Source organism: Chiloscyllium plagiosum, unplaced genomic scaffold (genome assembly GCF_037043375.1).
Source record: "Chiloscyllium plagiosum isolate Xiang-an unplaced genomic scaffold, Cpla_swu_hap1 HiC_scaffold_27, whole genome shotgun sequence".
Taxonomy (NCBI): domain Eukaryota; kingdom Metazoa; phylum Chordata; class Chondrichthyes; order Orectolobiformes; family Hemiscylliidae; genus Chiloscyllium; species Chiloscyllium plagiosum.
Genome location: NW_028270165.1, coordinates 63,157,852 through 63,170,570, shown reverse-complemented (window position 1 = coordinate 63,170,570; position 12,719 = coordinate 63,157,852). Strand labels below are relative to the sequence as shown.

Sequence of the window (12,719 nt, the reverse complement as noted above, 5' to 3'; positions counted from 1 at the left end):
GTTGTGGCCAGTGGGTGTACCCTCAGTCAGCACTCTTTATCATTTATTACGTGATGAAGCGTCGGAAGATATGGACCGTCTGCTTAGAACATGGGATCAGCATTTGGTGCTGGAAATTTCTACAGAAATGTGGAATTACATCTGGGAAAATGCCAAAAAAATCTCCATTTGTAACAGAACCCAGACCATTCAGTTAAAGATACTTCATAGGGCCCATATGGCACCAGAACAATTGGCAAAATTTAGGGCAGGAGCATCTGCAATGTGTCCCAAATGTAAAGCAGAGGTGGGCATTCCTACACACTGCTTATGGACATGCCATAAGACCCTCAAATACTGGACCAAAGTAGTAAACGCCCTGACAGAAATCTTGGGAACCAAAATTACAGTAGATCCAGTATCTCCTCTTCTGGGCTTCTCGAGCTTACCTTCTCTGGATGTGCACGGGAGGAAATTATTTTCCATTCTCTCCTTCTATGCAAGGAGAAATATCTTAGTAAACTGGGTGGCTGAGGGCCCTCTAGGACTTCCGAATTGGCACAGATTAATCATGGAATGTATTCCCCTTGACTTCCTTACAAATATGGTGCACCAAAAAACTGAATTATTTTATAAAATATGGCAGCCCTTTTTGAATTTCATAGATACAGATATTTCGGCCATTCTTTCAAGGGCTTTCATTTAGTTGAGGTAACAGTTCTGGCTGGTCCGGGGTCCCTTGGGAGAGGAATCCCGCATGAATACGGGTTTTATTACGACTTGATATTAACTCATTCCGAGCATGTACTTCACTACTTCATTGCTATGTTATCCTTTTTTCTTTTGAATAATGTAAGATATTTGATCATACACTCTGGTTAGTTATAGGTTAGATTAGTAGTTGAGTTTTGTCTTTTTCTTCTCTGTATCTCTTCTTTTTGTTTGACAGGTTTTGGCTATTTATTTAAGATTTAATTGTATATTAGTGTTTGTACTTGGTTTTTTTAAATTTGTAAACTTGTAAGAACATGTTAAATTTTCCGTAAAAATATCTATAAAAAGAAAAGGTACATTTGTACAGATGGAGGAGAAAGTGAGGTCTGCAGATGCTGGAGATCAGAGCTGAAAATGTTTTGCTGGAACAGGGCAGCATCCAGGGAACAGGAGAATCGACGTTTCGGGCCTGAAGAAGGGCTTGTGCCCGAAACGTCGATTCTCCTGTTCCCTGGATGCTGCCTGACCTGCTGCGCTGTTCCAACAACACATTTTCAGCATCTGTACAGATGCATGAGTAGGGGGAGAGCAGAGGGATACAGATTCAGGAATTACGCGATAGGTTTAGACAGGGGATTTGGATCGGTTTAGGCTTGAAGGGCCTGTTCCTGGGTTGTAAATTTTTTTTGTTCTATGTTGAGGTTGTACAGGATGTTGGTGAGGCCATTTTGTTTAGAGTACTGAGTACAGTTCTGGTCATCCTGTAATAGGAAGAATACTATTAGAGAGGGATTTACTTGGACTTTGCCAGGACTGGAGGGTTTGAGTTATAGGGAGAGGCTGGGACATTTTCACTGGAATGGAGGAGGTTGAGGAATGACCTTATTGAGATTTGAAAAATCATGAGGGGTGAGGGTAAGGAGAAAAGCAAGGAACATGCGCGGTTATGTAGAGCCGGGGCTGGGAAGGTGAAACAAAATTGTGGCTCTACCTTTTTTCCTCCTATTGACATTTGGACAGTTGAATCTGTCAGTTACGCCAGCATATCTACAGAGCCTACTGCGCGTGCTCCTCTGTGTCAGCAAGCGCTGCGCATGTTCGCCGGTGTCTGCACAAAACTGCACATGCTTCTATCTGTCTGTAAAAATGGTGCATGACTTACATTTGCTGGCTCAATGAGGAGCCTGGTCCTCCTACCATTCAGAACAGCCCTATTGTCTGAATCGGAGACGTCGATTTTCCTGCTCCTCGGATGCTGCCTGACGTGTGCTTTTCCAGCACCACTCTAATCTGGACCCATGAGCTTCTGAAGCTGCCGCTGCTCCTCTCTCTCTCTCTCTCTCTCTCTCTCTCTCTCTCTCTCTCTCTCTCTCTCTCTCTCTCTCTCTCTCTCTCTCTCTCTCTCTCTCTCTCTGAATGAAGATTGAGATTCATCCAAGACTGTAATTTCCTTCCTCTGTCCAACAGCACTCTCTTCTCTCACTCCCTTTTCTATTTCTTTTATTTTCATGCTGGGATCCAATTGTTGCCTTGCAGCAACTGAAAAGAAAGGGAGTGAATCCAGAAAGAGGACAGACTCTGGAAAAGCTGGTCCAGGTCTGTGCCTCAAACACATGGCAAATGCAGTACCACAGGGTTCCTGGGTTGTAACTTTTGCTGTGGGGAAAAAAAAAGCAGAAATGAGGTGTATTGTTTAAATGGTGATATATTGGGAAGTGGAGAAAGTGAGGACTGCAGATGCTGGAGATCAGAGTCAAAATGTGTGGCGCTGGAAAAGCACAGTAGGTCAGACAGCATCCGAGGAGTAGGAAAGTTGACGTTTCTGGTAAGAGCCCTTCATCAGGAATGATGTGTGGATGGACAAAGAGGCCTTGGCGTCCTTCTACACCAGTCACTGCCAGTTGTCAGACAGGTGCAGCAAGCGATCAGCAAGGCAAATGGTATATGAGCAAGAGGAATTGAGTTTAGAAGTGGGGATGCCTTCCTGCAGTTAGCCTTGAATATATTCCATGACCCCCAGAGTTCATATCATTTTTGAACAACAGAGAAGTGGATGGTTCTTGGGGAAGGCAAGAAAATAGTTTTAAGGCTAGTACAGAACAGTGACAGTCATACAGCATAGAAACACACCCTTCAGGTCAACTAATCCATGCTGACTATATTCACAAACTAATCCCATCTGCCTGTGTTTGGCCCATAATCCCTCCGAACCTTTCCTATTCACGTACTTATCAAAATGTATTTTAAGCATTGTAACTGTACCTGCATCCACCACTTCCTCTAGACATTCATTCCACACACCAACCACTCTCTTTTTTTTAAAAAAAAACATGTGCTCCTCATGTCTTTAGACTCGTTCTACTCTCGCTTTAAAAGTTTGCTCCCTAATCTTGAAATGACACCTGCCATTCACCTCACCTATACCCCTCATGATTTTTTAAACCTCTCTAAGGACACCTCTTAACCTTCGATGCTCCAGTGAAAAAAGTCCCAGCCTCTGCATCTCAATGTAGGGAGATCCATATCCATTTGTGATCTGTTCAATGCTGGTGCAGACTTAAAAGACCAAATGGCCGACTCCTGCTCCCAATTCTCAGTGTCCTGGACAGCAAGAGGCTATAAGACATCGGAGCAGAAAGTAGGCTATTCAGCCCATCAGGTTTGCTCATACCATTCAATCGTGGCTGATCAGTTTCTGAGCGCCATTCTGCTGCTTTCTCCCTGTCACCCTCGATCCCCTCAATACTCAAGAACCTAGCTATCTCAGTCTAAATATCCTCAGTGACCTGGCCTCTGCAGTCTTCTATGCCAATGAATTCCATCGATTCACCACTCTGACTGAAGAAGTTTCTCCTTATCTCCATTCTAAAATGTCTTCCCTTTACTCTAAAGCTGTGCCCTCGGGTCAATGGAAACATCTTCCCAACAACCACTCTGTCCAGGCCATTCAGTATTCTGTATGTTTCAATTAGATCTCCCCTGAGTATGGCCCTGCTAATCAGCATGAACCAGACCCTTCAGGATGAGGTACAGCAGGGATTAGGTTCAGCAAATTGAAAATGGAGGGAGAGTGGGATGGAGATCTTCAGCTTCTAAGGAATAAGAGAGGAAAGAGAGTTCACGATAAATTAGAATTGATTGGATGGGGTGATAGGCTAAGGAGGGGCAGATGGAGTTGAACTTGGAGAAATGTGATGTGTTGCATTTTGGTCAAGCAATGCAGGAAGGACTTACACAGGGGGAGTGTTGCAGAAGAAAGAGACCTTGGCGTGCATGTTCATAGTTCCTTGTAAGTGGAGTCGCAGATAGACAGGATAGTGAAGATGATGTTTGGTATGCTTTTCTCTATTGGTCAGAGCATTGAGTGAAGGAGTTGGGAGGTCATGTTGCGGCTGCACTGGACAATGGTTAGGCCACTTTTGGAATATTGTGTGTAATTCTGGTCTCCATCCTATGGAAGGATGTTGTGAAACTTGAAAGGGTTTGGAAAAGGTTTATAAGGCTGGTGTCAGAGTTGGAGGGTTTGAGCGAGAGGGAGAGGCTGAATAGGCTGAGGCTATTTTCCCTGTAGTGTCGGAGGCTGAGGGGTGACATTATAGAAGTTTATAAGGGGCATGGATAGGTTGAATAGCCAAGGTCTTTTCCTCTGGGTAGGGGAGTCCAAAATTAGAAGGCAGTGGTTTGAGCTGAGAGGGCAAAGATTTAAAAGGGACCTGAGGGGCCACTTTTTCTCAGAGGGTGCTGCATGTATGGAATGAGCTGACAGGAAGTGGTGGAGGCTGGTACAATTACAACATCTGGATGGGTACATGAATAGGAAGGGTTTTGAGGACTATGGGCCACATGCTGGCAAATGGAATAGATTGATTTTGGATATATGGTTGGCATAGACGTGTGGGCGGAAGGATCTGTTTCTGTGGTGTATGACTAACTGTTTTCGGTGAAAGCAGAAGTGTGGTTGCAAAGACAGGGCTTTCAGAGCAGCTTTCAAAGATGTTTTGCCCTTACTGGGACCGGAAGAAGGTACAATGAAATCTTTCATTTGTGAGACAGCAAGCAGTTAAGTTTGTACATCTGGGAATTTGGGAGAAAGTGGGAATTTGTTGCAATTTGCGGATGAAGCCCTACCCTATCCAGTCATTTCTGCTGGTGGATGAAACTAGGCCTCAAGCTTTGGGGGAGTAGGTTTAGGACAGAGTTGAGGAGGAGGAAGTGAGGGCTGCTGGTTTTCCCAGAGAGTAGTGTATCTGCGGAATTCTCTGCCCAAGGAAGCAGGCTGCAAAATGCCCCGGTCCTAATTCTTCAGCTTGCCGTACCCGTGACTGTAAACTTTGAAGTGTTTTGGTTAACTGATGCAAATATTTCCCACTTGTCCAACAATCTAGTGTCAGCTGTTTCAGTCATTGAGATGGTTTTGATTCATTTACTAAATACATCTACTCTTATTAGACAATATTCATGACTAAGTACGCGAGGTGATACTATATACGCCAGTTGTAAACCAGTAAAAAAGGCCGACCAGGCAAGGAAGTGGTTAACAAACACAGGGCATCCCTCTTCGAGTATGCATCTTGTTTGTTTACAAATTAAACATGCTTCAGATCTTTTCCTAGCTGCTTTCTGAAAATCTGGGTGCCACCAGATTTGAGTGTTAACAATAATGTACATTAGCAACTGAAATAGGCAGCAACAAAGAATGAACACAAACCAGTCCAGCAGGGGTCACCCACATTTTGGTTTGAGTATTGAGGGAGTACCCTTTTTGAGGCCCCTGTGATATCAGTACCATACCCAGGCTAATGTGCATTGAAATCAGATTATGAAGTGTTAACTTTTCTGCAAACTTCTGCCTGTGTATCTCTCTGTAACATTTTCCAACTTTCCTCATATCTGTTTGTCAGCTTTTGTTTATTCCTTCCTTCCTTCCTTCCTTCCAAGGCTAACGAAGCACACACTTTCCAGAACAGTCCAAATTAGGGATTTGAGCCTCCTAAATCCTGGCTATGGCATGTAGCTGCTTAACCAAGTGTGCAAACTCTCAATATCTGTCAGCCGTTCCATTTGCAAATCGAACACTGTTATCAAAGTAAGTTGTTCGTGTCTCTGCATGAGTCCACAACCCGGTGAAATACAACGGATTCTTTAATGGTTGCCCAATGTGTCCTGTGTCAAATTCATTCACGTCTGGATGTCCTGAAGCGAGCAATTATACTTCAGATTTCTACTACCCAATTAAAACTAATGTTGGGCACTCTAATGGATCGGGGGCATTTTATATAAATAATTATTCCCTCCAGTGTGGAAACGGGCCCTTCAGCCCAAAAGGTCCACACCGACGCTACGAAGAGCAACCCACCCAGACCCATTCCCCTACATTCACCCCTGACGAATGCACCTAACACTACGGGGCAATTAAGCATGGCAAATTCACCTAACCTACACATCTTTGGACTGTGGGAGGAAACCCGCTCAGACACTGGGAGAATGTGCAAATGCCACACAGACAGTTGTCCGAAGCGGGGATTGACCCAAATCACTCCAAAAGTTACTGCTTCCAAAAATAGACAAAGTCTTTTCCCTGGGGTCGGGGAGTCCAGAACTCGAGGGCATAGGTTTAGGGTGAGAGGGGAAAGATATAAAAGAGACCTAAGGGGCAACTTTTTCATGCAGAGGGTGGTACGTGTATGGAATGAGCTACCAGAGGAAGTGGCGGAGGCTGGTACAATTGCAACACTTAAGAGGCATTTGGACGAGTATATGAATAGGAAGGGTTTGGAGGGATATGGGCCGGGTGCTGGCAGGTGGGATTGGGTTGGGATATCTGTTCGGCATGGACAGGTTGGACCGAAGGGTCTGTTTCCATGCTTTTTTTTTGATTAGATTACTTACAGTGTGGAAACAGGCCCTTCGGCCCAACAAGTCCACACCGACCCGCCGAAGCGCAACCCACCCATACCCCTACCTTTACCCCTTTAACCTAACACTACGGGCAATTCAGCATGGCCAATTCACCTGACCCGCACATCTTTGGACTGTGGGAGGAAACCGGAGCACCCGGAGGAAACCCACGCAGACACGGGGAGAATGTGCAAACTCCACACAGTCAGTCGCCTGAGTCGGGAATTGAACCCGGGTCTACAGGCGCTGTGAGGCAGCAGTGCTAACCACTGGGCCACCGTGCCGCTTATGTCTCATATCACTCCAAAGGTTGCTGCTTCCAGAGAAGCCTGTTGGACTACAACCTGGAGTTGTAATTTTAACCTTTATCCAAGTTCAGGTGGATTGGCTATGCTAAATTCCCCATAGTGCCCAGGGATGTGCAGATTAGGGTGGATTGGCTATGCTAAATTCCTCATAGTGTGCAGGTAAGGTGCATGACTCAGGGTTAAATGTAGAGCAATGGGGATAGGGGAGTGGGTGTGGATCGGGGGCCCGTGTGGATCACTGCCCCGTGGCCCAGCATTTCAACTCCCCCTCCCACTCTGCCGAGGCCATGGAGGCCCTGGGCCTCCTTCACAGCTGCTCCCTCATCACCAGACGCCTGGAGGAAGAACGCCTCCTCTTCCGCCTCGGAACACTTCAACCCCAGGGCATCAATGTGGACTTCAACAGTTTCCTCATTTCCCCTTCCCCCACCTCATCCTAGTTCTAAACTTCCAGCTCAGCACTGTCCCCATTACTTGTCCGGACTTGTCCTACCTGCCTATCTCCTTTTCCACCTATCCACTCCACCCTCTCCTGTCTGACCTATCACCTTCATCCCCTCCCCCACTCACCCATTGAACTCTATGCTACTTTCTCCCCACCCCCACCATCCTTTAGCTTATCTCTCCACGCTTCAGGCTCACTGCCTTTATTCCTGATGAAGGGCTTTTGCCTGGAACATCGATTTCGAAGCTCCTTGGATGCTGCCTGAACTGTTGTGCTCTTCCAGCACCACTAATCCAGAATCGGGTTATAGCACTAGCTAGTGCTTCCAATTAAACCTGTTGGGCTGTAACCTGGTGTTGCGATTTTTAACTTTGTACATCCCAGTCCAACACCGGCATCTCCAAATCATTCCGTAGAAAAGGCGCGCAACTTTATTTTGATAGACCAATAGGGAGCCCTGTATCTCGCTCGCTCTCGGGTTCTCTCACTCTCTCTGGCACTGGAAAAGCATACCAGGTTAGGCAGCATCCGAGGAGCAGGAGAGTTGACGTTTCATCTCGAATGATAGTGGATGGAGGAAGGGGTCTCAGCATCTTTCTACACCAGTCACTGCCAGTTGTCAGACAGGTGCAGCAAGCAATCAGCAAGGCAAGTGGTATATTAGGAATTGAGCTCAGAAGTGGGGATGCCATCCTGCAGTTAGGGGGTCATTGAATATATTCAAGGCTGAGTTCATCTGATTTTTGAACAACAATGAAGTGGATGTTTAAGGGGGTTGGCATGAAAATGATTTTAAGACCAGTACAGAACAGTTGCAGAGTTATACAGCACATAATAGCATATATGATCTTTTTGAATGCTGGTGCAGGCTTGACCAGCCAGATGGCCTACTCCTGCTTCCAATTCTCGCCCCCTCTGTCCAGGATAGCAAGAGACCGTAAGACACAGGAGCAGAAATTAAGGCCATTTAGCCCATCGGGTCTGCTCCGCCATTCAATTATGGCTGATAGGTTTATCAAACCTGTTCTCCCACTTTGTCCCCATAATCCTCGATCCCCTTGATGCTCAAGAACGTCTCTATCTCAGAATGATCAAAGAAAGAGTAGAGTCGATCAGGGATAGCATAGGGAACTTGTGTATAGAGTCTGAGGAGGTAGGGGAAGCCCCAAATGAGTTTTTTGCTTCTGTCTTTACTAAAGAAAAGGACCTTGTAGTGAATGAAACCATTGAGGAGCAGTTAAGCATGCTGGAACAGATAGAGATTGAGGAAGCCGATGTATTGAAAATTTTGACAAACATTAAGATTGACAAGTCGCCAGGGCCAGACCAGATTTGTCCTCTGCCGCTTTGGGAAGCGAGAAATGTGATTGCTTCACCGCTTGCGAAGATCTTTGCATCCTCGCTCTCCACCAGAGTCATACCTGAGGACTGGGGGAGGCAAATGTAATTCCGCTCTTCAAGAAAGGAAATAGGGAAATCCCTGGCAATTACAGACCAGTCAGTCTCCCGTCTGTTGTCTGCAAGGTGTTAGAAAGGATTCTGAGGGATAGGATTTATGACCATCTGGAAGAGCATGGCTTGATTAAAGGCAGTCAGCACGACTTTGTGAGGGGCAGGTCATGCCTCACAAATCTTATTGAGTTCTTTGAGGATGTTACTTGACAAGTTGATGAGGGTCGAGCGGTGTATGTGGACTTCAGTAAGGCATTTGATAAGGTTCCCCATGGTAGGCTCGTTCAGCAGGTCAGGAGGAATGGGATACTGGGAAATTTAGCTGTCTGGATACAGAATTGGCTGGTCGACAGAAGACAGCGAGTGGTAGCGGAAGGAAAATATTCTACCTGGAAGTCAGTGGTGAGTGGTGTTCCACAGGGCTCTGTTCTTGGGCCTCTACTCTTTGTAATTTTTATTAATGACTTGGATGAGGAGATTGAAGGATGGGTTCGCAAGTTTGCAGACGACACAACGTTTGGAGGTGTCGTTGACAGTATAGAGGACTGTTGTCGGCTGCAGCGTGACATTGACAGGATGCAGAGATGGGCTGAGAGGTGGGAGATGGAGTTCAATCTGGATAAATGCGAAGTGATGCATTTTGGAAGGTCGAACTTGAAAGTTGAGTACAGGATTAAAGACAGGATTCTTGGCAGTGTGGAGGAACAGTGGGATCTTGGTGTGCAGGTACGTAGATCCCTTAAAATTGCCACCCAGGTGGACAGGGTTGTTAAGAAAGCATATGGTGTTTTGGCTCCCATTAACAGGGGGATTGAGTTTAAGAGCCGTGAGATCTTGTTGCAGCTCCATAAAACTTTGGTTGGACAGCACTTGGAATACTGTGTCCAGTTCTGGTCGCCCTATTATAGGAAAGATGTGGATGCTTTGGAGAGGGTTCAGAGGAGGTTTACCAGGATGCTGCCTGGAATGGAGGGCTTATCTTACGAAGAGAGATTGACTGAGCTCGAACCTTTTTCATTGGAAAAAGGAAGGAAGAGAGGGGACCTAATTGAGGTGTACAGGATAATGAGAGGCATAGATAGAGTTGATAGCCAGAAACTTTTTCCCAGGGCAGAAATTGTTAACACGAGGGGTCATAGTTTTAAGCTGTTTGGTGGAAAGTATAGAGGGGATGTCCGAGGCGGGTTCTTTACGCAGAGAGTTGAGAGAGCTTGGAATGCATTGCCAGCAGCAGTTGTGGAAGCAAGGTCATTGGGGATATTTAAGAGACTGCTGGACATGCATATGGTCACAGAAATTTGAGGGTTTGTACATTAGGTTTACCTCACATGAGGATCAATGGTCGGCACAACATCGTGGGCTGAAGGGCCTGTTCTGTGCTGTGCTGTACTGTTCTACGTTCTAATTATCCTCAGTGACCTGGCCTCCACAGCGTTTTGTGGCAGTGAATTCCATAGATTCACCACTCTCTGGCTGAAGAAGTTTCTCCTTACCTCCATTCTGAAAGGTCTTCCCTTTACTCTAAGGCTGTGCCCACTGGTTCTAATCCCTCCAACCAATGGAAACATCTTCCTAACTTCCACTCTTTCCAGGCCGTTCAGTATTCTTTGTTTCAGTTAGAACCCCCCTGCTTGTGGGCCTATTAACCGGCGTCAACTGCATCCTTCAGGATGAGTTACAGCAGGGATTAGGTTCAGCAAGCTGAGAATGGAGGGAGAGTGTGTGGGATAGAGATTTTCAACTTCTAAAGAATAAGCGAGGAAAGAGAGTTCACTATAAATTAGAACTGATCAGGTGGGCTGATTGGCCAAAGTGTGGAAGATGGAGTTTAATTCAGAGAAATATGTGGTTTGCATTTTGGTCAAGCAATCCAGGCAGGACTGACACCGTTAAGGGGAGTGTTGCAGAACAAAGAGACCTTGGAGTGCAGGTTCATAGTTCCTTGAGAGTGGAGTTACCAGTAAACAGGATAGTGAAGGAGGCATTTCCTTTATTGGTCAGTGCATTGAGTATAGTTGGGAGGTCATGTTATGTCTGTGTAGGACATTTGTTAGTCCACGTTTGGAAGACTGCATTCATTTCTGGTCACCCTTTTACGGGAAAGATGTTGTGAAACTTTGAAAGATGTCGGAAAAGATTTACAAGGCTGCTGTCAGAGTTGGAGGGTTCGAGCTACAGGGAGAGGCTCATTCGGCCGGAGATATTTTCCTGAGAGCATTGGAGGCTGAGGGGTGACCTTATACACGGTCATAAGAGGCATGGGTAGGGTGAATATCCAAGGTCTTTTCCCCAAGGTAGGAGAGTTCAAAACTAGAAGGCATATGTTTGAGAATTTTTAAAGGCATCTGGATGCGTTCATGAATAGGAAGGGTTTAGAGGGATATGGGCCACTTGCAGGCAAATTGGACTAGATTAATTTAGGATATTTGTTTGGCCGGGCAAGTTGGACCAAAGGGCCTGTTTCCGTGCTGTATTACTCAAATCTTTTTTGGTGAAAGCAGAAGTGTGATTGTGAAGGCTGGAGTTTCAGAGCAGCTTTCAAAGATGCTTTGCCCTTAATGGGAGCAGAATAAGTTACAATGAAATCCTGCATTTGTGAGACAGCAACTGAGTGAGTGAGTACATCCGGGATTTTGATGGAAAGTGGGAATTCATTGCACTGTGGAGATGAAGCCCTACCTATTGAGTCATTTCTGCTGGTGAATGAAACCAGGTCTCAAGATTAGGAGGAGTAGATTCAGGACAGAGATGAGGAGGAACTGCTTTTCCTGGAGTGTACTGAATCTATGGAATTCTCTGTCCAAGGAAGCAGTAGAGGCAGCTTTGTTAAGTATATTCAAGACGCAGTTGGATGGGTTTTTGCAATGGTAGGGGAATTAAGGGTAGTTGGGACAATGCAGGGAGGGGAGGATCTGAGACAATGGATAGATCAGCCATGATCTTAATGAATGGCGGAGCAGGCTGGATATGAAACTACAACCCTGCATTTCCCATGGCTAACCCACCTAACCTCGACATTATGGACAATTTAGCATGAACAATCCAAAACAAGGCCAGTGAGCAGTGTAGTGATGTGGGAAATGAACTTTAGAGAATGATAGGGACAAGGAGAGTAAATATGCCAGCAATCAAAACTGGATTCTAAAGATCACAAAAATTGAAACCAGAAACAGTATCCGAATGTGTGCTGCATTGTAACAAAAGTGAATGAGTTGACTGCACACATTGAAGAGAATAATTATGATCGGAGACATGGCTTCAGGATGGCAAGGATTGGATCCTGAATATCGAGGGTTTGGTCAAATGGGAAGTGAGGTAAAGGTATAGGGTTGGTGCTGCTAATGAAAGCACTGAGCACAGGGTGTCAGCTCGGATTTCAGGTCCTGATTTCTCTGTCCTGTGCTGATCTCCCTGTTCCCACAGCGTAAGATGTCGGTCTGTTCTCCGCTTTGCTGGATTTTTGCTGAAGATTTGCCCCCCCCCCCCCCCCCCCCCCCCCCCCCCGCCGCTTCTTTTTTTCACTTTCCGGAACAATACAGCATTCAGCCAATCAAGCCCCAATCCACAATTTCCCAGCCTGTCAACCATCCAGACACATAGTATCATCATAGCAGGGAATCACACGAAAAATGAAACCAAATTTGAAACAAATAGGTGCTCGTGTTTAATGTTTGTTCATTCGGAAGTAAACCAGAAATGGGGGTCTCCCAGGATTCTGATTCTGTCCTACTTGAGGAATTCTCTCTCTCTTACATCTATCTATGAGAACCCAGCTATGATTTACAACAATATTTACACCAACAGAAGTAAGGCATCTGTTCTCAAATAGACAGAGATAAACAGGATGGAAATAGACATTTTCTCTCTCATGCGCGCACGCACACAAGTCCACAGGAGTGAATGTATATTTGCAGAGCTGAGCA

General features: G+C 45.7%; 2 protein-coding genes across 11 annotated transcripts in view; one reads left to right on the top strand and one right to left on the bottom strand.

Moving 5' to 3' along the window:
• LOC148144444 (uncharacterized) overlaps positions 1-12,719 on the bottom strand; it is a 245,430-nt gene that overhangs the window by 169,874 nt on the left and 62,837 nt on the right. The gene's annotated exons all lie outside the window — the stretch shown is intronic.
• The window catches only part of LOC148144445 (uncharacterized), a 248,217-nt gene that overhangs the window by 231,955 nt on the left and 3,543 nt on the right, over positions 1-12,719 (top strand). Inside the window, exon 1 of one of the 10 annotated variants that reach the window (XM_087974732.1) lies at positions 5,648-5,779. The exons of the other annotated variants lie outside the window; for them this stretch is intronic. The gene's annotated coding sequence lies outside the window, so the exon portion shown is untranslated. Of the gene's footprint in view, positions 1-5,647; positions 5,780-12,719 lie in introns of those variants that run through there. 10 annotated transcript variants of the gene reach the window in all.